The sequence below is a fragment of the Gopherus flavomarginatus genome, chromosome 3, assembly GCF_025201925.1.
Source record: "Gopherus flavomarginatus isolate rGopFla2 chromosome 3, rGopFla2.mat.asm, whole genome shotgun sequence".
In the NCBI taxonomy this organism is placed as follows: Eukaryota; Metazoa; Chordata; order Testudines; family Testudinidae; genus Gopherus; species Gopherus flavomarginatus.
The window spans coordinates 284,013,286-284,037,070 of record NC_066619.1 but is presented as its reverse complement, the minus strand read 5'-3'; positions in this window follow the sequence as shown (position 1 = coordinate 284,037,070).

The following is a 23,785-nucleotide window of genomic DNA, read 5'->3' as shown; positions in this document are numbered from 1 at the left end:
CGGGGGTGGGGGGTAATAGCAGCTTATATAAGAAAAAAACCCAAAAATAGGGACTGTCCCTATAAAATCAGGACATCTGGTCACCCTAGTGGGGGCGGGGGGGGGGGGGAGGCGGCAGGAACTCCCAGGGTCCCAGAGTTTGGTTGTGAAACGATGTTACCACAATCTTGTTTGCATCAAGAATTCCCAATTCAGCTGTTTTTGTTCTGTAAATGTGAACCCTCCTGGGATGGCAGGGAACCCTTATGTGGGTGAAATGGCAGCCAGCCATGACCTGAGGTTGTGGTGTTCCTTTCCAGTCTGCTAGAACAAATAAATATACCACACGGACCCTTCTCTGCTGCAGCAGAGCCAAAGCAGGCCTCAGCACTGCGTGGTCTCCAATCAGGGTATCCCCAATTAATGGCCACATACAGCTTCTATCTAGTGGCCCAGCCTGGAAATGCGGTGGCTGCATTAAAAATGTCTGTGTTACAGGGGTAACTTGTGCAGCAGGAAAGCCAGGTTGACCTGTAATGGCATTTGTTCCCTTCTGCAGTGAAGACACAACTGCACCCACTTTGGTTTGTGTAACGGCACAACACACAATAAAGAGGAGACATAGCTCTGGCTGTAAATCACAGCTTGCTTCAGGCTGCTGCTGCTTTAGTGGTGTGGGTGAACTTGTGTCCTAGGGACAGTGTCTGATAGCTTTGCCTTCTAAAGGCTGGTGGTGTGAAACATCAGATTGCCTTTTAGAAGCTCTCCGTTAGCAAAAGGGACAGAACATTTTATAGAGGAGCCGTGAAACCCCAGCTGTCACGCTACACAGGGAGATCAATTCCCCTCAAAGCCACTCCCCTCACATTAAAATACTGTAAGCGAGTGGCTAGTTGACGTATGCGCTTCTGCCCCCTATTGGATGGTGTCAGAATTGCTCAATTGTGTTTCCTCCTCACTATACTGCTAATAGTGATTGATCTCCTGTATCATTTATAGCACAGCAACCCTATGGGACCTCAGTGATATCAGACGCTCCCTTGATCTAGGCACCAAACAGACACATGATGGTAGACAGTCCCTTTCCAAAGACAATCTAACTAGGCAAAGTATAGGAGGCACAAGGATGTGAACAGACTTACCCAAGGTGACAGAGCAGGTCAGTAGCAGAAGAAGTAGACCCAAGGGCAGCTGACTTCTCTCCCAGGGCTCTGGCCACTAAATCATGCTGCCCCTCCCCCCACCCCTATCAGCTCAGATTGTAGGGGGCTGTATTTTCCCAGCAGGAGGAACAGCACCTTATTCCCCTGTGAAATTCTGCATGACCATGGCGTTCGACATAGAAAGAGCCGTGCAGTTCCTGAGTGGCCACCGGTTTGTTGCAATATTAATTCCTGGATGCTGCAAAAAGAAAAGTGATTTGGTAAAAGAACAAACTGTTAGTGAGCCACATACAAGCATGTGGAAAAAAAAGCAACAAAGAGCGAAACTGGCTGGAGTTCAATAGAAGCAATTAAAAGGAGTTTTTTGTAAGTGGGGTGACCGGGAGGTGAAGTTCTGCAGAGGATCGTTGTGCAACTCTGGTTAGTTCTCCTGAGTCATGCTTGTGGAAACACAGACTGTTCTGCTGGCATTGTCCGTATTTTCCAGTTCATGCCAGGGGCCTCTGTTAAAACCATGGTTCCTTTTGTTTGTGCAACCGCAGCTGTCAGAAACATTTCTTGGTGTAGTGGTTTACCTTGACGCTAACATTGGCCATCTGAAAAATGTCGACCTCGCCTGTTCTCAATTACCAGTTGGAGAGAGAGGGGAGTGTGTGTGTGAAATGCCATAGCCTTTTTTATTTTAATGACTGAAGAAGGAAGAATTCTCAGGAGTCTCCTCCAAAGCTCATTAGAAGAAACAAACAGACGAGCATGGTACCCTAGAAAGCATTACTGTTTGCATCTAGATGTACATCAAGCCCATTGCAGGGAACTCTGTTCAACCTCTAGAATACACATACGATCTGTAGCGCTGCTTGAGAATGCCAACAATGAGAACTAGCAGTCCTTTGGGGTCAGTGCACATGGTGATCATCAGATGAGAACAGGCAGAAATCCCCCAACCCATCTGCGTACACGCCATGTTACACTGTTGCAGTCAGTAATGCTTTCCCCACACTGGTCTATAACTAGGCTTCGAAAGAATAGTTTTTTATATGTAAATGGTGGTAAACATCTATTTCACTGTACATGTACAAACCAAAGAAAAAACATTTCCATCCATAATAACTGCAATTTACATATAGGCAAAGTAACAAAAGTGAGACCTGAGAACTTATTAGAGATTGATTTAAGGATATTTACTTTGTGTGTTTTGACCTGATCCCTTTATAGTTTGTTTTTGATGGTTACAAGGTTTAACTTTTTTAAATCAACATCTCTTGTCATTACATAATTATTGTCTGACTCCTCCCCCCAGATTCCTGCAACAGTGAAAATTCATATTGATGACAAAATTTTAAAATGCCTAAAACTAAACATGGATGTTATCAGTCAATTTTTGTTAATGAATTCTGCCACACGTATCCATAACCATCTCTCCTTTTAACTCCCCCATTCCCTCTGTGATAACACCAAGAAGTTCACTACTGGAGTCAGAGCCAAACTCTGCCATTCTGACTCACACTGGGTAGCACTTTGCTCCACGAGCCATCCCACTGATTTCACATGTTCTGGAGTCAGTACTACCCTGCATGCATAAGGGCTTCGAAATCCAGCCCAGTGGGAGGAGCGATGCATGGCTCCATCAGCAAATGTCAGTTGCAAGCAGAAATGAATCAGTCAATCTCTGATCCTTCTCCCTGGTGGATTGTCTATATCACAATTATATGTCACAAATTTGCACACTACTGCCACGTGCAACACAGGAGAGGCACAGGATTGAGGCCTAGTGACAGAGCCGTGTTGAGGGCCCAGGACTGGAACAGCAGGGGCTAAAGCTGGTCAGGATAGACTTGAATGAAGTGGAGAGGTGGCACTGTACATTAGGAGCTTGGTTCACCTCTGCCCTAAGGCCCCTTTGCACTGGTGGGTTGGTGGTGTGAAAGGGCCGTAGTGTAAATAAGAATCAAGTCCTAAGAATATTTATAACACTTGGGGCTCCCAACCCAACAAGGAAGAGTATGTTGGTGAAATTCTAAAGTAAAGATAAAAGCACAAAGGAGATACTGCAGTAGACACCTGGTACAGGACACTTAGAACAGTAGTTCTCAACCAGGGATACACATACCACTGGGGATACACAGAGGGCTTCCAGGGGGTACATCAACTCATCTAGATATTTGCCTAGTTTTACAACAGGCTACTTAAAAAGCTCTAGTGAAGTCAGTACAAAGAAAAATTTCATACAGACGATGACTTATTTATACTGCTCTATATACTATATACTGGAGTGTAAGTACAATATTTATATTCCAATTGATTTATATTATAATTAGATAGCAAAAACGAGAAAGTCAGCAATTGTTCAGTACTAGTGTGGCTGTGATACTTTGCTATTTTTATGTCTGATTTTGTAAGCAACTCGTTTTTAAGTGAGGTGAAACTTGGGGGTGCACAAGACAAATCAGACTCCTGAAAGGGGGTACAGTCTTCTGGAAAGGTTGAGAGCCACTGACCTAGACTAGCCATGGGAAACTTTCCAAACACTAGAAACCAGAGTATACTGTATTCCGCAAAAAGCCCACTACATCATTCCCTGGCTCACCCTGTTTGGGGAAAATAAAGAGGGAAAATGCCCTGGATGTGTTTATGGGTTAATCTGTATATAGTCTGGAAGGTGCTCAGATATTACATTGATGGGTGGGTGACATTATACAAAGCGAGATGGATAAAAAGTAGGTATGATGAGGCGATAGATATAGGGAAGCCTTTCTAGTTCTGCTATTTACTGATATGAAAGAATGGTCTGAGTATGAGAAAATAATCCTGCACCTAGCAGCAGTCACCACTAACTACGTGAACCAACATAGTAGGTTCTCGGACTGTAGCAGTAGTCGATTCATGGAAAGCAATGTGTGATCCATTATGAAATCTAACCACTAAGGGACAATGGAGGATATACTAGCGTGCCCCAGTGTGGTGAACTTTGGGAAGCCCTGATTGAAATGCAACAGAAAACAATACCTCATAGAGAAAAGTGCCAGGGACTAGAAGTGACTGATGGGGCAGCAAGAGGAGGTGCCAAAACATCTGAGGTTGAAAGAAAGACTGGAAAGAATGGAAGTGGGAAGCAACCAAATGAAAACACTCAGAGGGTGTAAGAGGAGAGAAAGGCAGCAAAAATCAGCCTGGGTTAATGGATAAGCCGGATAAAAAAGTGTGCCTTTTCCAATTTATATGGGGCAAAGGAGGTGCAGGGGCAGTGGGGGAGACATGAATTACTCAAGCCGCTGAGATCTTCCATTTTTATAATTTTTCATCAGCAAGAAAGAATTAAGACCAAGTATTTGAACAATTGGGAAGTAAAGAGGAGCCCGTAAAACTCACTGTTGCTGAAAAGAAGGTAGAAGAGTAATTGGGAAAAGGGATCAAATGCAAATCAACCAGTCCTAGATGATCTGAATCATTGTGTGTTATACAAACTAGTGAGCATATTGCCTGCGCCACCACCAGCTATTTCTGAACAGTCCTGGGTAACTGGGCAGAGATGAGAAGACTGGTGAAGGTGAATGAGACACCAAAGTTTTCAAAGTAAAGAACGCCAGCCCTGGTAATTAGTATTCTGTCAGTCTAACCTCTGTTTTAACTGAACAAATATTAAGAGAAAAGGGGATGGGGATGAAATTAAAGAGCCCAGAAACTGAGGCTGAATTTCAAGAACTTCCTGGCAGTGAGAAGTTAAGTTGTGTAGTAGTCTCCCCAGTGGGGCGGCACCTGCACCTGGAATATTTGAAATTAGACTGGAGAGAATATTAAAATATAAGGAACGGTCCTATAGTGGCAAAGAGATGTACTGGATGACCGAATCGTGCTTTTCCATCTCTAGGTTCAGATTATTTATGTGCAACTGTAAAGTCATAGGAAGGTCCAAGACTGGGAAAGTAGAGATGCAGCAGAGAAGGATAGAGTTGTATTTCTCGTCCTCTGCAAACTGGCCCTAGATCGTGATTAGAACTAGTCAGGAAAGTCTGATAGTTCAGCGTTTCTCAGGATAGAAGGTAGAAATATCAAAGCCTTTTTGCGGAATGCAAAAATCTGAACTATTTCAGATCAGAAATGTCTGAACGTCAAGCCATTGGCAGGGCTGTTGTAGCTGTGTTGGTTCCAGGATATGAGAGACACAAGGTGAGGGAGGTCATATCATTTACTGAACTGGTGGTGACAGAGACAAGCTTTCAAGCTTCACAGAAAGAAAAGCTCCATGTAAGCCTGAAAGCTTATCTCTGCAACCAACAAAAGCTGGTCCAATGAAAGATATTACCACCCCCACCTTGTCTCTCTTGACTTCCACTTGACATTAAACTGTGTGTCTGCCTAAGCTGGTTGCCGTGTCTCATGGGAGCTGTAATACCACATCCTGACTGTTCCCCTTTTCCCCATGGGCCATGTTCCCAGCCAGATGCAATCTCCCAGGATGCATTTACCCTCTTTCCCTGTGGCACAGCTGCTGTAGTGGTGCCTCATGGACCAACGACTTCAACCCCCATGAGAGGCTGTGGTGTCATCGTGGAAGGAAGAGTACATCTGGGCAGCAGGGCACATGGGGAGCGTGGTGGGAGGGACATGGAACTACACCTCTAGGGGCTTAGCCAGATGGAAAGATCAGTATCGACTTGAAGCCAAAGGCTTTGGTTTGACTTTCCCCATGAAAAATTCCACCAAAATCAATCATTTCCTGTGGAAAGCATATTGTTTGAAATTCGTCAACCAGCCCTAAGGGTGAACTTCTTAGCCAGGGGATGATATGATTCCCTTCCATGGTTGCATCAGTCACAGCTCTCATCCATTCCTCAAATTGCTTCTCCCTGCTAACCAGCGTCATTGCTGTCGTCTCCGGCCTGGATCTCAGCAGGCTTTTTCTCATCCCATTCCCTGCAGCGGGCGGACGGCAAGACCGCTCTGTTGTTGAGTGTTTTCTTAAGCATTGTTTATGGTTTATTCCTCCGGAGCTCTTGTATATTTTTGTTTCAGCCCACTCGCATGCACAGCTAGCAAACACGCAGGGCAGAGTTCCATGCAGCCCCCTCACGTGTCAGGGCTCTGCAAAGTTATCTGAAACCCCCTGGAGCTGGCTTTTGTTTGAAAAGAAAACAGCCTCCTCAGCTCATTTTGCCCAGCTTGAAAAGCCCAGTCCATGCTTTGAGATGCACGTGCCGCAGGGCTTCAGTGGAGAATGGTTCTGCACACTCAGGGTATGTCTGCAGATGCAATGCAGACATATCCTTCATGTGCAGAACTAGCAGCTTCTTATCCAAGCAAGGGGAAGGGCTGCCAGGTGGCCTCGTGCAGCCCACAGCAAAGCTTGCGCCATGGCATCCTCCCTTGTGTTTGCAGCGAGCGAGCTAGCGTACAGCTAGCATGGGCGCATCTATGCGAGCTGCCATTCACCTCTCCAGCTGCCATGTAGAACCTGTCCTATGACTGAGATGTTCAAAGTTGCCAGAGGAATTGAGATACTCAACTCCCATGAAATTGAATGGAAATTGGATGTCTGAATCATCACCTGTGCAGGTCTGAAACTCTCCGCCTGTAACATTTGTAATGAATTCTTTCTCCACTAGCCATGGCGGTGACCTGTTTGTACTGGTGGTGTTCAGCTGGCAACCCACTGGAACCTAACGAGCGTTAGACATAGCCTCTGTGCTGGATGTATGCTGGGTACAGCTGATCCATTCAGCAGGTGCATCATGCCAGAATGTGCCAGAGAACATCCAGCCAGGCAGCAGAGTCATTCTCCTATGGTGTCCCTCACACATTTGGCATCAGGGCAAAGATATCTCCCCTGGGTATCGGGGGATATGATAGAGGTCTATAAAATCATGACCGGTGTGGAGAAGGTAAATAAGGAAGTGTTATTTACTCCTTCTCATAACACAAGAACTAGGGGTCACCAAATGAAATTAATAGGCAGCAGGTTTAAAACAAACAAAAGGAAGTATTTCTTCACACAACACACAGTCAACCTGTGGAACTCCTTGCCAGAGGATGTTGTGAAAGCCAAGACTATAACAGGGTTTAAAAAAGAACTAGACAAATTCATGGAGGACAGATCCATCAGTGGCTATTAGCCAGGATGGGCCGGGATGGGTGTCCCTAGCCTCTGTTTGCCAGAACCTGGGAATGGGTGATGGGATGGATTGCTTGATGATTACCTGTTCTGTTCATTCCCTCTGGGCACCTGGCATTGGCCACTGTCAGAAGACAGGATACTGGACTAGATGGACCTTTCATCTGACCCAGTGTGGTTTTTTTGTTCTTATGGGTATACCAGGCACATTAGCATAATAAAGATGCCAGCTTCCTATATTACCCCACCTCTAGCTAGGAGCCGTTAGTCACCAGCTGCTCATGATGACATAAGTGAAAAGATTTGAGCTGAGAGAGCCTGCGGTGTATGCACACAAGGCAATGGGATATGGAGCTTCATAGGCAGAAGCATCACATTCTAGAAGAGGGAGGTGATGGTCCATCTCTGTGCTGCTCTGGTAGGATGGCGCTTAGAAAGCCACAAGCACTAAGGATTCCGGGCACCTCCAATGCCAGGGAGGCAATTTGGAAAAGAGCAACAAAGAAAACAATTGAACGCAGGAGGGACTGGTGGAGAGAACTAAAAAGCTATCGCTTGGCTAAGAATAAGGTCTGGATAGCGCCATTAAGTGACAGCTCTCGGAAGGGAATAGTATGATGATTCATTCTAGTATCTAAAGTACTTGTCTGGCCCCCATTGCCATGGTATCTGAGCCCCTCACCGTCTTCCATGGTCTCCCAAGTCCTAAGTTAGTGCCCTAACCACTGGACCATCCTTTCCCTCATGCCTGTGCACTCCCAGCTGCTGTGCCATCTGTTATTAGTAACATTAGTGAAGCATCTGCAGAATCCAAGCAAAGCCAAGGCCTCGTTGTGCTGGCAATTGTGCAGACACGGAAAGAGACCATCCCCTGACCTGAAGAGCTTGCAATCTAAGCAGACAAAGATAGACTCAGACTCTAGGGCTGGAAGGGACCGCGAGAGGTCATCGAGTCCAGTCCCCTGCCCTCATGGCAGGACCAAATACTGTCTAGACCATCCCTAATAGACATTTATCTAACCTACTCTTAAATATCTCCAGAGATGGAGATTCCACAACTTCCCTAGGCAATCTATTCCAGTGTTTAACTACCCTGACAGTTAGGAACTTTTTCCTAATGTCCAACCTAAAACTCCCTTGCTGCAGTTTAAGCCCATTGCTTCTTGTTCTATTATTGGAGGCTAAGGTGAACAAGTTTTCTCCCTCCTCCTGATGACACCCTTTTAGATACCTGAAAACTGCTATCATGTCCCCTCTCAGTCTTCTCTTTTCCAAACTAAACAAACCCAATTCCTTCAGCCTTCCTTCATAGGTCATGTTCTCAAGACCTTTAATCATTCTTGTTGCTCTTCTCTGGACCCTCTCCAATTTCTCCACATCTTTCTTGAAATGTGGTGCCCAGAACTGGACACAATACTCCAGTTGAGGTCTAACCAGCGCAGAGTAAAGCAGAAGAATGACTTCTCGTGTCTTGTTTACAACACACCTGTTAATGCATCCCAGAATCATGTTTGCTTTTTTTGCAACAGTATCACACTGTTGACTCATATTAAGCTTGTGGTCTACTATGACCCCTAAATCTCTTTCTGCCATACTCCTTCCTAGACAGTCTCTTCCCATTCTGTATGTGTGAAACTGATTGTTCCTTCCTAGGTGGAGCACTTTGCATTTATCTTTATTGAACTTCATCCTGTTTACCTCAGACCATTTCTCCAATTTGTCCAGATCATTTTGAATTTTGACCCTGTCCTCCAAAGCAGTTGCAATCCCTCCCAGTTTGGTATTGTCCGCAAACTTAATAAGCGTACTTTCTATGCCAACATCTAAATCGTTGATGAAGATATTGAACAGAACCGGTCCCAAAACAGACCCCTGCGGAACCCCACTTGTTATACCTTTCCAGCAGGATTGGGAGCCATTAACAACTACTCTCTGAGTACGGTTATCCAGCCAGTTATGCACCCACCTTATAGTAGCCCCATCTAAATTGTACTTTCCTAGTTTATCTATAAGAATATCATGCGAGACTGTATCAAATGCCTTACTAAAGTCTAGGTATATCACATCCACCGCTTCTCCCCTATCCACAAGGCTTGTTATCCTATCAAAGCAGGGGGTTGGACTAGATGACCTCCTGAGGTCCCTTCTAGCCCTGCTATTTTATGATTCTTGGCCAGTCTGGACCTCAGTGAGGGATATGGTGAGACCAGTGTTAATTCCAAGGACAGAGGTTGTATGTGGGGGGAGGGTCACACGGGAAAAATGTGGGAGGACTCTCAGGAGAATGTTCCTGGGAGCAGTGGAAGCCCTGCAGCTGGAATCATTTTGATTGCCCATGAGATTACACAGTATGGAGAAACCCTTCAGTGTCTGCGGTCAGGGGATGGACCAAGTGACCTGTAGTGCTAGGTCTTTTCCATCTCCAATTCCAGGGAGACTCTGAGAACACTTAAGACTTAGTGGGACTCATAAAACTAGAGGCTCATGGTCATAGCTGACATACCTGCATGTTAGTGTCACTCACAGACCTTTGGTCCCTTTGGCAGAGCAGGCTGACAGACCTGGGAGTCCCTCCAGCATCTCCCTTGATACCATAGCAGCTGTGATTGTAAGTTCCATTCCAGCAACCACCATGACTTTGTCTATGGCAGCACTGCAAGGCATGATAGGAAATGCTAATAAAAAAATCCATGAGGCTATCTTACCTATTCCCTTCATTGGCCATTGCTGCACTGTCCTCTACTCTGTATTCTCTGGGTTTTGCCTAGTATAACATGGGCTTTTCTACTTTCCCCATAATCAGATCAAGTAGACATGCCCTCAGTGACTTGGACATGCTCACTCAAAAAGTTTGTGGCAGAGCAGGGATCTGAATCCAGGTCTTCCAAATACTAAGCTAGTGCCCCAACTACAAGACCAATCTTTCTCTGGAAAGATACTTTCTTTCTTATTAAACTGAACTGCCTAGGCAACTGGTGCTACTGGTCCAAGTTTTACTGAAACCCTGCAAATTCCTGCAAGCTGCACCACCTTGGCCCTAATTTTTAAAGTATCTCTGTTATCCGCATATTAGGTAGATCTAAAAGCATGCAGATTTCTTCTAATGTGGTATCTACATAAGCCAGGGGAGTGCCAAGGTATAGTAAATCCATTTATCCACAAAAACGCCAGCTGGGTATTTCTGGTACAATGACCAGTGGTGAAGTGCTGGACAAGATTGGGATTTAAATGCCATGAGATGTAAATGGCAACAAGTGGTCAGGTGTTTGGGTCTACATCCCATCCAAACAATGATATTCTAGCAAGCACTGAACCCTTCGGTAACAGGCTGGAGCATATGTTCCATTAAAGTGAAAGCAAAGTCTTATTTCTGAAGATCTGCCCCTCAGTTTATTGTCATTGGATGTGTTGTATAAGGACATTGGCCAAGATTTTCAAAAGTCACTAGTGATTTTGGGTGCAGCCGGTTTTGGATGCCCAACTTGATGCCTGAGTTTTAGAGAGGCAGTGGTCAGCACTTTCTGAAAATCATGACCTTTTAAGTTGTCTCAAATTGGGCACCTAAAAATGGTCACTTTCGAAAACTGTAGCCAATTTTTGCATAAAAAACTTCACCCCATGATTTACTCTAAGAACGAGGACAGTAGCAAAGAGGTGCAGAAACAGGCTGGCTGCTTCTGCCAGCAACTGCCTTCATTCAGCTCATAAAAAGCTTTGAGAAATGCAGAGGAAGGAAAAATTGCCCAGACGGAAATGAGAACGGGAGATGCCAAAGCAATAACCATGTGCCAATTTTAAAAGGGTGTTGACATACCGAGGATGGAATTGCTTAGGTTGGCCCCTTTGGATTAATAGGGTGAACCTGAGCAAGGGAAAGATTAGGAAACATTTCCTGCCAATCTATTAGAGTGTGGAACAGACTCCCACAGAAAGCACTGGGTCCCTTGCTTGGGGTATCTAAAGGCAGACCCGACACGGCCCTGTAGGAAACAATCCCGCACAGGTCAAGGGAGGGATGAAGGGCCCAGGGAATCCTTCCTATCTCTCATTTTGAGGATGCTGTGCTTCAAAACAGAGAGGTGCATTATTGATTTTCAGACCCGGTGACACTGATTTTGTGTCACAACCTAGTGCCATGGCACAGTGACCGTGCATCATTGTGCCTTTTGATACCATGTCCTCCGGTCTTGACATTGCATCTTGATAGGAGGATGTAGGAGCCATACCACTTTGAAGTAAGGTCCTGCCGTAGTGTCATGGCGAAGCCCCAAAGCCATTTTGTCCTTCAGGACAAGTGCAGACAAGCTGCAGACCTGTCATGATGAATCTACTCCTTGAAACTTCTAACAGACTCGGAAGGCAACCAGCCTCATGCTGCTTGGAGCCATCCCTTGTGCTAAGTAGCATTAAACTGTACAGGAACCTTCTCAGCATCAAGTAAGGTGTTCCAGAAAGTGCGAGTGAGTCACTAGAAAGTTCTCTTCCTTATGGGTACTGAAATCATTTCCCAGCATGGCACTAGGGGCTTCATTTGCGGTGGGACATAAACCAAAGTCTCATTGCCCACTCCAGTGTTTGAAGTTCTCATGTTGTTATTTTTATAGGAGTAGGGTGTTTGCTGGTTTCCTGGCCAAATTCTGATTCATATTCTGCCTGCCCACATTTATTTTTCTTGTGATTTATCCTAGGCACAGTTCTTCAGCTGGATACAGTCATCCCCTTCCCGTCCTCTGCTCAACTCATGTGTGGTATTGCTGTGCACTTTCCAGATAAGAGGCAGCTGCATTTCAGAGGTGGGTAAAGCAATGCTTATAGTCACTTGTCATATCGGTAGGCTTGTAATGTGTGTTAGGAGCTGTTGGCTTGGAAAGTGAAAGCTGCATGCAGTGAATAGGGCATTGGTGTTTGCCGCGATAGTACAGAGGAGGGGTGGTATCCCCTAAAGGCAGGTTCCTTTAAACACCGGACTCAGAAGAGTGCCTCCACATCTGGAATCCGAAGGCACAGAGCTTTGAATATCTGACCCCAGCAGTGTGGGGACCGCGTAGCTTGCACCACGAGTGTAGCTGCCTGCAAAGTAACCCACAAAGAAACACAGCTGGGGATAGGAAGCTGCTGCTTATGTTTTACCTCCTCTTCTGCCTCCTACCCCCTCACACCCATTCCACTTTCAAAATGAGCTCTTGAGCTGGGTGGCTGAGACACCAGACTCTGTTCCACCAGGGGGGCAGTCTAGATAATACTGGTGGGGAAGTAGAAAAGGGGACGCAAAAGAGGAGGTGCTAGAAAGAGGCGTCGAGGGTGCATGACGGGTGGAAATCTTTTCCTGGAGAAGTATGGAGCCGCGGAAGACAAAGAGAAGTGGTCTGTAAGGTAGAGGGGCATTGTGATTCAGGCATTGGACTGTGACTTCGCGCACACCTGGATTTGGCCCTTGGCTCTGCCATGGATTTGGTGTGGGACCTTGGAGAAGTCGAATGGGGTCAGATTGAAGAGCTCAGCCCTTACCGTCAAGCTCAATACCTCATGTGTGGAGCTGTTCTCAAAACCTGGGCCGCAGCTGCTCATACTTAAAAGTGGCCTAATAATATAAGAGGTAATTGTTACTAATTCCTTTCTCCCCTCCCTTTGCCTGTATTCGCTGCTGAGATAGAAAACTCTCTGTGCCAGGGACTGTCTCTGGATAACACGTCTTAAAGGTTAGAGGTCATTGAACTTGGTTGTCAGCAGAGGAATGTGAACCTCTCTGAGGTTCCCTGCATATAAAATTAACACAATAACCTACCCAAATACATTAAAAAGAAAAGCAAGCTTGACAGATCCCACCTTTGTACTGCTTCCTACTATAGTTTGTCAGCTCTCTGCAACCTAAACGGTGTTAGGCTTGGTCACTGCTCGGAGGTAAGGCCATGAATGAAAATTCAGGTTGGGCAGGAAGTGCTGGTGTGTCTCAGTCGGACGTACAATGGTCCATGAGACAGGGATGAGTACTCTGGCCTGGTTTCCAGGATAGTTATATTACTGGAGTGCTGGTACGAACCGAGTATTTATTTGCAGGATCTAGTCACGTGATATGGGTTAGGGCTATTAAATCCCTCTCACACGGCAGGGGTCTATGTTCCCCCTACTCCACCTGTAAGAGATGCTGTCAGATCTGCAGGGCTTCTCAATGGAGAGAATTTGTGGTAAAACCTGCTTGGCTCCTCTTTGGTCCAAGTGGGTCAGGATCAGGAGTCAGGGTTTCATCACCGCAAGCGAGTCTAGCAACTTCCCATCTTCGCCTGCCCTCTGCTAATCCAGAGGAAGGAGATAATTGCTTTGGAATTATCACTGTTCCGGTAGGTGATAACTGCTACATTTAGAGGGGATTAGCACTGTGGGACCTGATTCAGGCCATATCTACACTAGCGAGTGTACAGCACAATGCAGCTGCACCTCCGTAAGATTGCTCATGTAGCCACTCTATGCCGAGTGAGAGAGCTCTCCCGTCGGCATAATAAAACCATCTAAACGAGTGGCAGCAGCTGTCGGGGGGAGAAGTGCTCCCGCTAACATAGTGCTTTGCACACGAGCACTTACAACACTTATCAGAGGGGTAGCTGTGTTAGTCTAGATCTGTAAAAGCAGCAAAGAGTCCTGTGGCACCTTGTAGACTAACAGACGTATTGGAGCATGAGCTTTCCTAGGTGAATACCCACTTCATCGGATTCATGTCACATGCATCGAACGAAGTGGGTATTCACCCACGAAAGCTCATGCTCCAACACGTCTGTTAGTCTATAAGGTGCCACCGGACTCTTTGCAGCTTTTACAACACTTATGTCGCTCAGGGGGGTGTTTTTTCATACCTGTGAGCGATATGCATTTTGCCAATCCAAGTGGAAGTGTAGACATGGCCTCAATGAAGTGAAGTTTCCCAATAAGCAGAGTGAACCTTCAATATAAAGAGATGGGAAAGTCCATTCAGATGCACAAAAGAACTTTTAAGAGTTTCACTCCACTAGAGCCGGAATTTTGCTATGTCTGAGTTCAGCTGAAGCGGGCTCCAGCTTTTTGCAGAGTCTTCCTTCCTTGCCATGTCTTATTGAAGGAAAACTAAAATAAAGCCGCATCCCAGCCCAACTCAGAAAGCCCCTTTGAATGAGGAAGCTGTTGGAGTCGGCAGACATATCAGCGAAAGAATGAAGGTCATACTTTGCATAATATATTTATCTTGGAAATCATAATTTTATTCAGGCTATCCAAGAATTCAAGTGCTGAAACTAACACTAAGTCAACAGCACTTATAGTAATGAAATAAATTCTTTATAACAATCCAGCAGAAGGAGTTGACAAGGGGTTTGAATGGCTTGTTTTTATTAAAATTCTTTCATTTTTGCAAACCAGCATTGTCTGTGTTTCTTGGATATGGCCAATGCAGAGACCTAGTGCAAAGTCGAAGGTGGAGTTTATTTAGTCTGCCTGCCTGCAGCAAAGAAAAATAAAATGCTTAATAAAAGATTTCCTTTTGTGGGAGAGCCTGCAATTTGCAGATTGTAAGATAAGGGGGCTGTTTAGAGGAAGGTCTAATTCTACAGCTAAACAGAGATGGCTTTCCCAGCAGAAGTGAATAGGAATATATCTTTAGCAGTTGGTGAACTACAGACCTGAGTGGGAGCCACTAGAATTGAAAGCTTAAACTGTTCTTAATTGTCCTGTAAAGCTCAAATGAAAATATTTTTGATGCTCAGCCTTCATTAATCTAAACATGATTTAAATTCAACTGCACAGTTTTCCTAGTGCCAGCAATATATCAAACCCTTGTTCACAACCCTTCCTATGAATTCTATAAGGTCATTTGAAGCTTACCTTCAATGGGCTAACACTTCTAGGTTCAATAATGTCCTAGGTTTCTTCTGTTACCGCTACATCATTTTCCTGAGTGGTAATATTTAGCCTCTACTTCCTGCCACTTGAGCTTTCTCCATGGATGTGCATAGTTTGTTCTCAAATGCTATCCTCAGTTAATCATGTCATACCTGGTTGTTGCTACAGCATTGCAGGCCACAATCGGAGCAGATCTTACAGCTACTGTAGGCAAGATTGGGCCTGTTCTGCCTGGGAGACACACAAGGATAACCCAGGTTTGGAAGGATTTAGTGATGGATGACAGGTGTCCTTCGGTGCTGCTGTGAGCTCAGCACAAGAGATTCTTAACCCCCACATTCGCTCTCTCAAAAGAACCACTCATCTCTCTGTCTTTATGACCACCAAAGAAACCCCAGGCCCCAACATTCCCTCTGAGAGTTCTCCAGACTCCAGCGTCTTAGCCACTGGATAACAATGAGGAAAAGAAACGAACCATTCTTTGCCTCCTTGTCTCAGAATACCTATGTGGGGGAAGGATCCTTATCCTCATTTTACAGAAGGTATATAGAGAGAAAATAACTGCCCGAGGCTACACAGCACGTCTACGGCAGAGCCAAGGAAAGAACCGAGATCCCGTGAGTCCCTAACTTCCACTCTGAACACAAGCCCATGAACTATTTGCTTGGGCTTACAGAGGAAACACAAGCTGCCAATGCCTCTGAAAGGAGAGAACAAAGCTAAAATATGCAACATGGCTCTGTTTCCATGTATCATTGCTGGAACTTTTAAACAAGAGATTAAATGACCCATGTGACTAATAGGTCTTTTGGGATGTGATTTAAATCAAAATTCCAGCCTCTTGTGATCTCTGACCTTCCCATGGCACTTCTTGCAAGAACAGTGGGCCTGGTCAAATTCAAGCAGAGCCATCTAGTTTACGTTCACCCTGCCTTTTGAGTCAGGTAGCAGATTCATCTCCACTCTGTCTTCCTCAGTTGTGTACCATGGTTTCCAGCCACTCCTGCACCGATAGCTTGTAAAGCCCTTTGGCATCCTTTGATGACAATAATAATAATAGCAACTCCTCACATTATACGGTGCCTTTCATCCCAATCACTTGTATCCAGCATAAGGGATCATTATTATAGATTTCTATTCTAAATGCAAAGCACACATACAACCCAGTTCACGCCTTGAGTACAGTTACTTGGCAACCAGCACTGAACTGCCATTCGTATTTCACTCTGGTGCACACGCAGCCCTTCTCAAGCATTTTGTACCTGCACATGGCTGTTCTCTTGCAGTTGATTTGTTCTCTTGTGCCCTTTAGTTCTGTTCTTTTAAGGCCAGACGCTGACACCCTTGCTCACATTAAGAAACTCCTTAATCCGTGAGCGGCCTCATTGTTACAGATCCTGAGTTGGTGCATAGCTCTTATCTACCTTAAGGTTTTAAATTGTCACCCACCCTCCTAGTATGTGAGCACACTTGTCATAAACAGATAGCTAAGGGTTAATGTCTCTTTCACCTGAAGCACCTGACCAGAGGACCAATCAGGAAACCGGATTTTTTCAACTCTGGGTGGAGGGAATTTAGTCTCTGAGTCTTTGTTTTCTGCCTGCCTGCTTTCTCTGAGCTTTGGAGAAGTAGTTTCTTTTTTCTAGTCTTCTGTTTCCAAGTGTAAGGACAAAGAGATCAGATAGTAAGTTATATGGTTTCTTTTCTTTGGTATTTGCATGAATATAAGTGCTGGAGTGCTTTGATTTGTATTCTTTTTGAATAAGGCTGTTTATTCAATATTCTTTTAAGCAATTGACCCTGTGTTGTATCATCTTAATACAGAGAGAACATTTGTACTTATTTTTCTTTCTTTTTATATAAAGCTTTCTATTAAGACCTGTTGGAGTTTTTCTTTACTTCAGGGAAATTGAGTCTGTACTCACCAGGGAATTGGTGGGAGGAAGGAATCGGGGAGATCTGTGTGTTGGATTGCTAGCCTGATTTTTGCATTCCCTCTGGGGGAATAGGAAAGTACTTTTTGTTTCCAGGATTGGGAACAGAGAGGGAGATTCACTCTGTTTGGGTTCACAGAGCTTGTGTCTGTGTATCTCTCCAGGAGCACCTGGAGGGGGGAAGGGAAAAAGGATTATTTCCCTTTGTTGTGAGACTCAAGGGATTTGGGTCTTGGGGTCCCCAGGGAAGGTTTTTCAGGGGGACCAGAGTGCCCCAAAACACTCTAATTTTTTGGGTGGTGGCAGCAAGTACCAGGTCCAAGCTGGTAACTAAGCTTGGAGGTTTTCATGCTAACCCCCATATCTTGGACGCTAAGGTCCAAATCTGGGACTAAGGTTATTACATGGTGGCAGTGGTGGGATATTACAACACTAACTTCAGTGGAGCTATCCCAGCATGCACCAGCTGAGGTTCTCATCCATTGACTTCAATGGGACTACTCGTGGAGTAAGATTCTTATGTTACCAAGGGTATAAAAATCTGACCCTAGGAGAAATGGGTCTGATCATGACATCTTCTGACACAACACTGCTCCCTGTATGTCTTTGCACCGCATCTGCTTCATTTATTGAAAAGGGCAATTTTTTCAGTGGTCTTAGTGCTGCAGAATCAAAACAGAGATGGGAAAACAATTTATTTTGCCTCAGACACCACCAACTAAATTGTCAACGAAGGTCTGACTGCAGAATCGTGATGGTTGAAAGAACCAGAAAGAACACAGCTTGACTTTCAGATCCCCGGCTGGTTTCCACCATGATGGCAGTCAGGAAAAAAAAAATCAGCTCTTCCTTCATAAACTGAAGGAATCCAACACCAAACATTGGAGCCCCACGAGGTCATTTTCACGGTGTCACTTTTCCCTTGAAGGGGTTATAACAGACCAAACTCAGAATGATCTATGGGAGAGGCCTACAGGGGGGAGAGAATTATCTATTTTTGCACTCTCAAGCCGGGGCACACCGTTGGCTCAGTGCTTAATATAAACAGAGGCTTTTGCTGTAGGAAAGATTGATGGACTGAACTGCTGAAGCACAAACTGTTGGATAGAAGTGTGGCTGGGACCACAGCGCCCAGAAATCTAACATGAAGCAGTAAAGCTAGTTGGGGGAAACTGGAGGAAATTAATGATTAAATAATGGATTCCAAATGTTGAAGTTCAAAGTTAAACCCTAATAATGCAGTCACTTAATGCTGAGCGCAGAAAAGGATTGTTTTTCAAGGCAAAGTTGCAGCAGGGAGCATTCTGGGTAATACTATCCAAATTCCCACTAAGGTAATATGGTAAAGATTTGGCCACACGGAGTACTAATTTGCTTCTGTTTGTTTCTGTGCCTACAGGACTGTTTCTGCAGAATTATTCCCAAAGCTTCTCTCCGTGTGTTTGACTATTAATCCTGATGATTGGTGGCTGTTTGCCACTTGGAACATCCTTGTCCATTAAGGTTCCCCTAGAAAGAAAGAAAACAAGTTATTCAACAGTTGGGCCAAGGACGCAGTAAAATGCTTCTGTACTGCAACACTGGGCCAGTGCTCACTGTTGGATGTACAGGCTCAACGTGATGCAACCCAGATGGCTCCAAGCTTCCAGTGAGGAAGACCCAGTGAGCTTGTCAGAGTGCTTCTCTCCCTGCTGAATCTATGCCCTTCATTCCTTTGCTTTATTTTGATGCAGCTTGACTTCCAGAGGAACTGAGCATGGTCTGGTTCAGGAGTGTCAAAGGTACAGCCCACGAGCCAGTTCTGGCCTTCCTGGTGTATTCGTGTGGCCTGCATGATGTAGTCAGAGTGTGCAGAATGTATCTAGACCCTAGTGGATAGGGTATGAGACTGGTGTCAGAGAACCTGGGTGTTAACTTGAGCTCTGCAACTAACCAGCTGAGTGATCTTGAGCAAGTCACTTCACCTCTTTGTGCCTCATTTCCCCCTCCCAGCCTTTGTCCGTCTTATCTATTTAGATTGTGAGCTACTCTGGCAGGGACTGTCTTTCACTATGTGTTTGTACTGGACCTAGCGCAGGGGAAGCCTGATTCCCAGGCAGGCTTCTTGGCACTACTGTAACACAAATAATAATAAAATGGCTTTGGACACCAATGGTCAAATTTTCAAAACCAGGCAGCTCTAACGCAGTGGTAGAGTTGAGGTTAGAAATTGGGGATCCTGGCTCTTGAGCTCAGTGATCAGATGGCTAGACCACACTCTGGCAGTTGGGGCTGCACACTGTGGCTGTTGGAGCTGGTCAGGAGTTTCTCGATTAAACTTTTTTTTTCTTCAGAAAATGCTGAATCACCAAAACTGAAACAGTTTGCAAAGCTGGGTTGATTTGGACAAATCACCTGACTCCAAGCATTTTTGAAAAGAAATGTTTAGAACTTCTCTAAATGTTTTGTTTTGACATTTTCGGGCAGAAAATCAGATTTTCTGACACCAAATGATTTCACTTTTCAAAATATAAGCTAATAAGACTTTTAAAAAGCTAAAAAAATAGAAAGATAGGTCAAAAACTAAACAAAACCGATTATCGTGAACCAAAAAAATTTTTGTTTCATTACACTTTTTGAGATTTTGACTTTTCATCTTCATATAAGATGGAAAAAAGTATTGAACGCTAAAAAATTTTCCCAGAATGGGAAAACCATTTCCCACCCAGCTCTAGCTAGTATACTGTAATATTAACCACACAGGATCAGGAAATCTGTACAATGTGTGAACAGAAATTTTAGAGGAAAACAGTGATGACTGAGACAAATATTCTTGGAGACAGACCAACTGTTGTGCTAACTTTGCTCATATTCTTAAGACAAACCATTACGGTTTACGTAGATTCACTGCCATCATTCATGCTCGTAAACCTGCCTTAACATTTGTCTCTTAAAAAGTTATGCGCCAAAGGCTCAACCAAGCTCCCCAGCCACATAGGCACCTAAATGGAGATGCCAGGTTTTCCAAAATGCTCAACAGGAACCGCTGGATGCTGAGACTTTTGAAAACCACATTTTTCTGCAATTTTGTGACACACAGCAAAACTCTCATCATCATCATCATCATCATCCTCACAGGTGTGTGTAGTCCACCACAGGATGAAGGCCTGATCCTCTTGACATCATCAATGTCTCATCTTCTGATGTGGGTGCCACAGTTGTCTCTTCTCCTGTACCAGTAATTTGCCCCTCATATCATTTGAAGGTCTGGTTCATCCATAAGGTGAAAGGGACATTTGAAGGGATTGGCAAGATGAAGACCTCGCTGGAGGAACAGTTCTGGTGGGAGATCTGCAAAGGTGGTGGCTCTATTGCTCTGCATACACTGAATCTGGGATCAGAAAATAAGGAAATTTAAACATAGGACTGGATATGGTGCTCTTGTGACTGCAGAATGAAAGGAACTGTCTAGGAAGTACGTGGGAGTTGGGGAAAATAAGGAGTTTTCCACCCCCTCAACCATCTCTCATTTATAGGACTGAAAAACCTTGAACCAAACCTTTCAGGAAGGTTCTGAAATGTTCAGAGAGTTTCTCTGCCATCCCACTTTTGCTGCTGCCTTCGCCCTTCTGGATCTCGAGATGTTTGTGGACGATACCAAGCTGGGAGGGGTTGCAAGTACTTTGGAGGTTAGGATTGAAATTCAGAATGATCTGGACAAACTGGAGAAATGGTCTGAAATAAATAAGATGAAATTCAATAAGGACAAATGCAAAGTCTTCCACTTCCACTTAGGAAGGAACGATTGGTTGCACACATCCAAAATGGGGAATGACTGCCTAGGAAGGAGTACTGCAGAAAGGGATCTGGGGGTCATACAGGATTACAAGCTAATTATGAATCAACATTGTAACACTGTTGTAAGAAAAGTAAACATCATTGTGGGATGTATTAGCAGGAGTGTTGTAAGCAAGACACAAGAAGTAATTCTTCCGCTCTACTCTGCACTGATTAGGCCTCAACTGGAGTATTGTGTCCAGTCCTGGGCGCCACATTTCAGGAAAGATGTGGAGAAAGTCCAGAGAAGAGCAACAAAAATGATTTAAAGGTCTAGAAAACATGACCTATGAGGGAAGATTGAAAAACCTTGGTTTGTTTAATCTAGAGAAGAGAAAACCGAGAGGGGACATGATGATAATTTTCAAGTACATAAAAGGTTGTTGGAAGGAGGAGGGAGAAAAAATGTTCTTGTTAACCTCTGAGAATAGGACAATTGCAACAAGGGCAGTTTAGGTTGGACAGTAGGAAAAACTTCCTAACTGTCAGAGTGGTTAAGCACTGGAATAAATTGCCTAGGGAGGTTGTGGAATCTCCATCTTTGGAGATGTTTAAGAGCAGGTTGGACAAACAACTGTCAGGGATGGTCTAGTTAATACTTTGTCCTGCCTTGAGTGCAGAGAACTGGACCAGATGACTCTCGAGGGCCCTTCCAGTCCTACAATTCTATGATTCCATGTGAGAATACAGCTTGAGAGGGGATTTCCCAATGAAAGCAAGGTCAGAACGAGCTTGAGCAGGGCTAGCACGGTTGCCTGCCTGTGCCGGGAAGCACATTTCCAGCTGCTGGGTGGGAGTACCCATACTGTAAGCCGGGGCCATTTACACCATTTTCCAGCCTCCGTCAGCATACTTGTTAGACAAGCTTGGACTCTGTAAACTCAGCCGTGCTTACCTAGACACACACCCACTTTCTAGCAGAGGAATTTCCTACCCTTACAGATCATCTGTGGATTTGGCCCACTGAGTCTAAGAGCGTCGAAGCTGGCTTCACTCACATCTTGAGAGGCCAGCTCTAAATACGGCTGCTAAAGTTTGGATCAGATGCCGTTGCATCTATACCTCCGGATGTCTGTCTGAACCCAAGCTCCAGCCCTTTTTGAAGTTGGCCCATAGTTACCGAAAGCAACCTGTGAAAATAATTTGGACGTAGTGAGGAATATTAGAAGGCGCATAAGCGTTATGTTGTAGCTACGACAATCTGCGAAAGAGCCAGATGGAAAAAATCAAATATGCCAGTTTCCCCTACACACGCAAGCTCTATTTGTGCTCTTTTGACATAGCTCTAGTTCCTCACACCATTCTTTCATATCCGGTTGATGGATATTTTTCCATCTCGTGGTAATGCGAATCTTGGCACGGGGCTGACAGCAAATATAGAAGCTTCGATGCGTGATTTCCAAGCCGTTGGGAAGGATGCCTAAGAGTGGCTCGAGAGCAGCATGAGGAAATATAAAAGATTTGGCAAGTGGAGACGGGATTGTGTGTGTGAGAGGCACAGCTCTCTCTGACGCCAGCTTTCTGGAGGTGAGGGCAACTCTGCCATTTCAGATGATGGGTTGCTGGGGAGATCATTGCCAAGGTACATGCCTGGCAAAAGTCCCCTGGATTTTTTTACTTCTACTTCTGTTATACTTATCTGGTCCCCTATCACTGTAGCATCTGAGCATCTCACCATCTTTAATGCATTTATCCTGACAACACCCTTATAAGGTGGGCAGGTACAATTACCCCCATGTCACTGATGGGGAACCAAGGGATAGGGGGACCACTGGACCATCCTTCCACATTAAGAGGTGTAACGAAAGCTATGGACAGATCCCCCACTGATGTAAATAGGCACAACTCTGCTGCAACAGCACAGATTGACCCCAGCTGAGGATCTCAAAGTAGCAACTGTGTTAGTCTGTATCCGCAAAAAGAACAGGAGTACTTGTGGCACCTTAGAGACTAACAAATTTATGTGAGCGTAAGCTTTTGTGTGATACAGTTCATCGAATCTGGTCCCTAAGAGTAAGAGAAAAGAGTGGAAAATTGGGTATGGTAATGCACAGTGTAGTGCTGTTTTGTGAGCATCCAGGTATCAGCAGGCAGATTTAAGAACATAAGAACGGCCAATGGTCTATCTAGCCCAGTATCCTGTCTTCTGACAGTGGCCAGTGCCTGGTGCCCCAGAGGGAATGAACAGAACAGGGCAATTATCAAGTGATCCATCCCCTGGCATCCAGTCCCTGCTTCTGGCAGTTGGAGGTTTAGGGACACCCGGACCATGGGGTTGTATTCCTGATCATCTTGGGTAAATGATACTGCAGTTGAGCTAGTCATATTGCTTTTACTGGATGTCAGCAACAGATTGGTGTGCAGCCATCTCCGTTCTGGTGCCAGTCTCATTAGCAGCAAAGAGTCCTGTGGCACCTTATAGACTAATAGACATATTAGAGCATGAGATTTCGTGGGTGAATACCCACTTCATCGAATGCTCATCAGAGCTCATAAACTAAGCCACAATGGGACTGGTCAGTACCCAGAAGGAGACCTGCAAGGAAAGCCTATTTAGGTGTGTTGATGACTCCATAGGTTATAATCTTCTGCTCTGAGTTCGTTCTAAGCCACTGGTACCAGGAGTTCTGGTCCTGATGGGAAAGCATGGGCCAAATCCTCACCTCACCTCGTTTGGTGTTGCTCCATCGACTTCAGTGGAGATGTACTCCTTGACACCTGCTGAAAATCTGGCCCTAGATCTGCACCCAAGGTCCAGGCTGACCTTAGTCTTTAAAGACCTCACAGCAAGAGCAATATGTCCTAGCAAAATTCCAGACTTGCATCATCTCTTATATTTTGTCTCTCTAAAATTCACCCCCATTGTTTCATTGGGATGACACATCCCTCACTGCCCTTCCTAAAAACTGCTGTTTAGT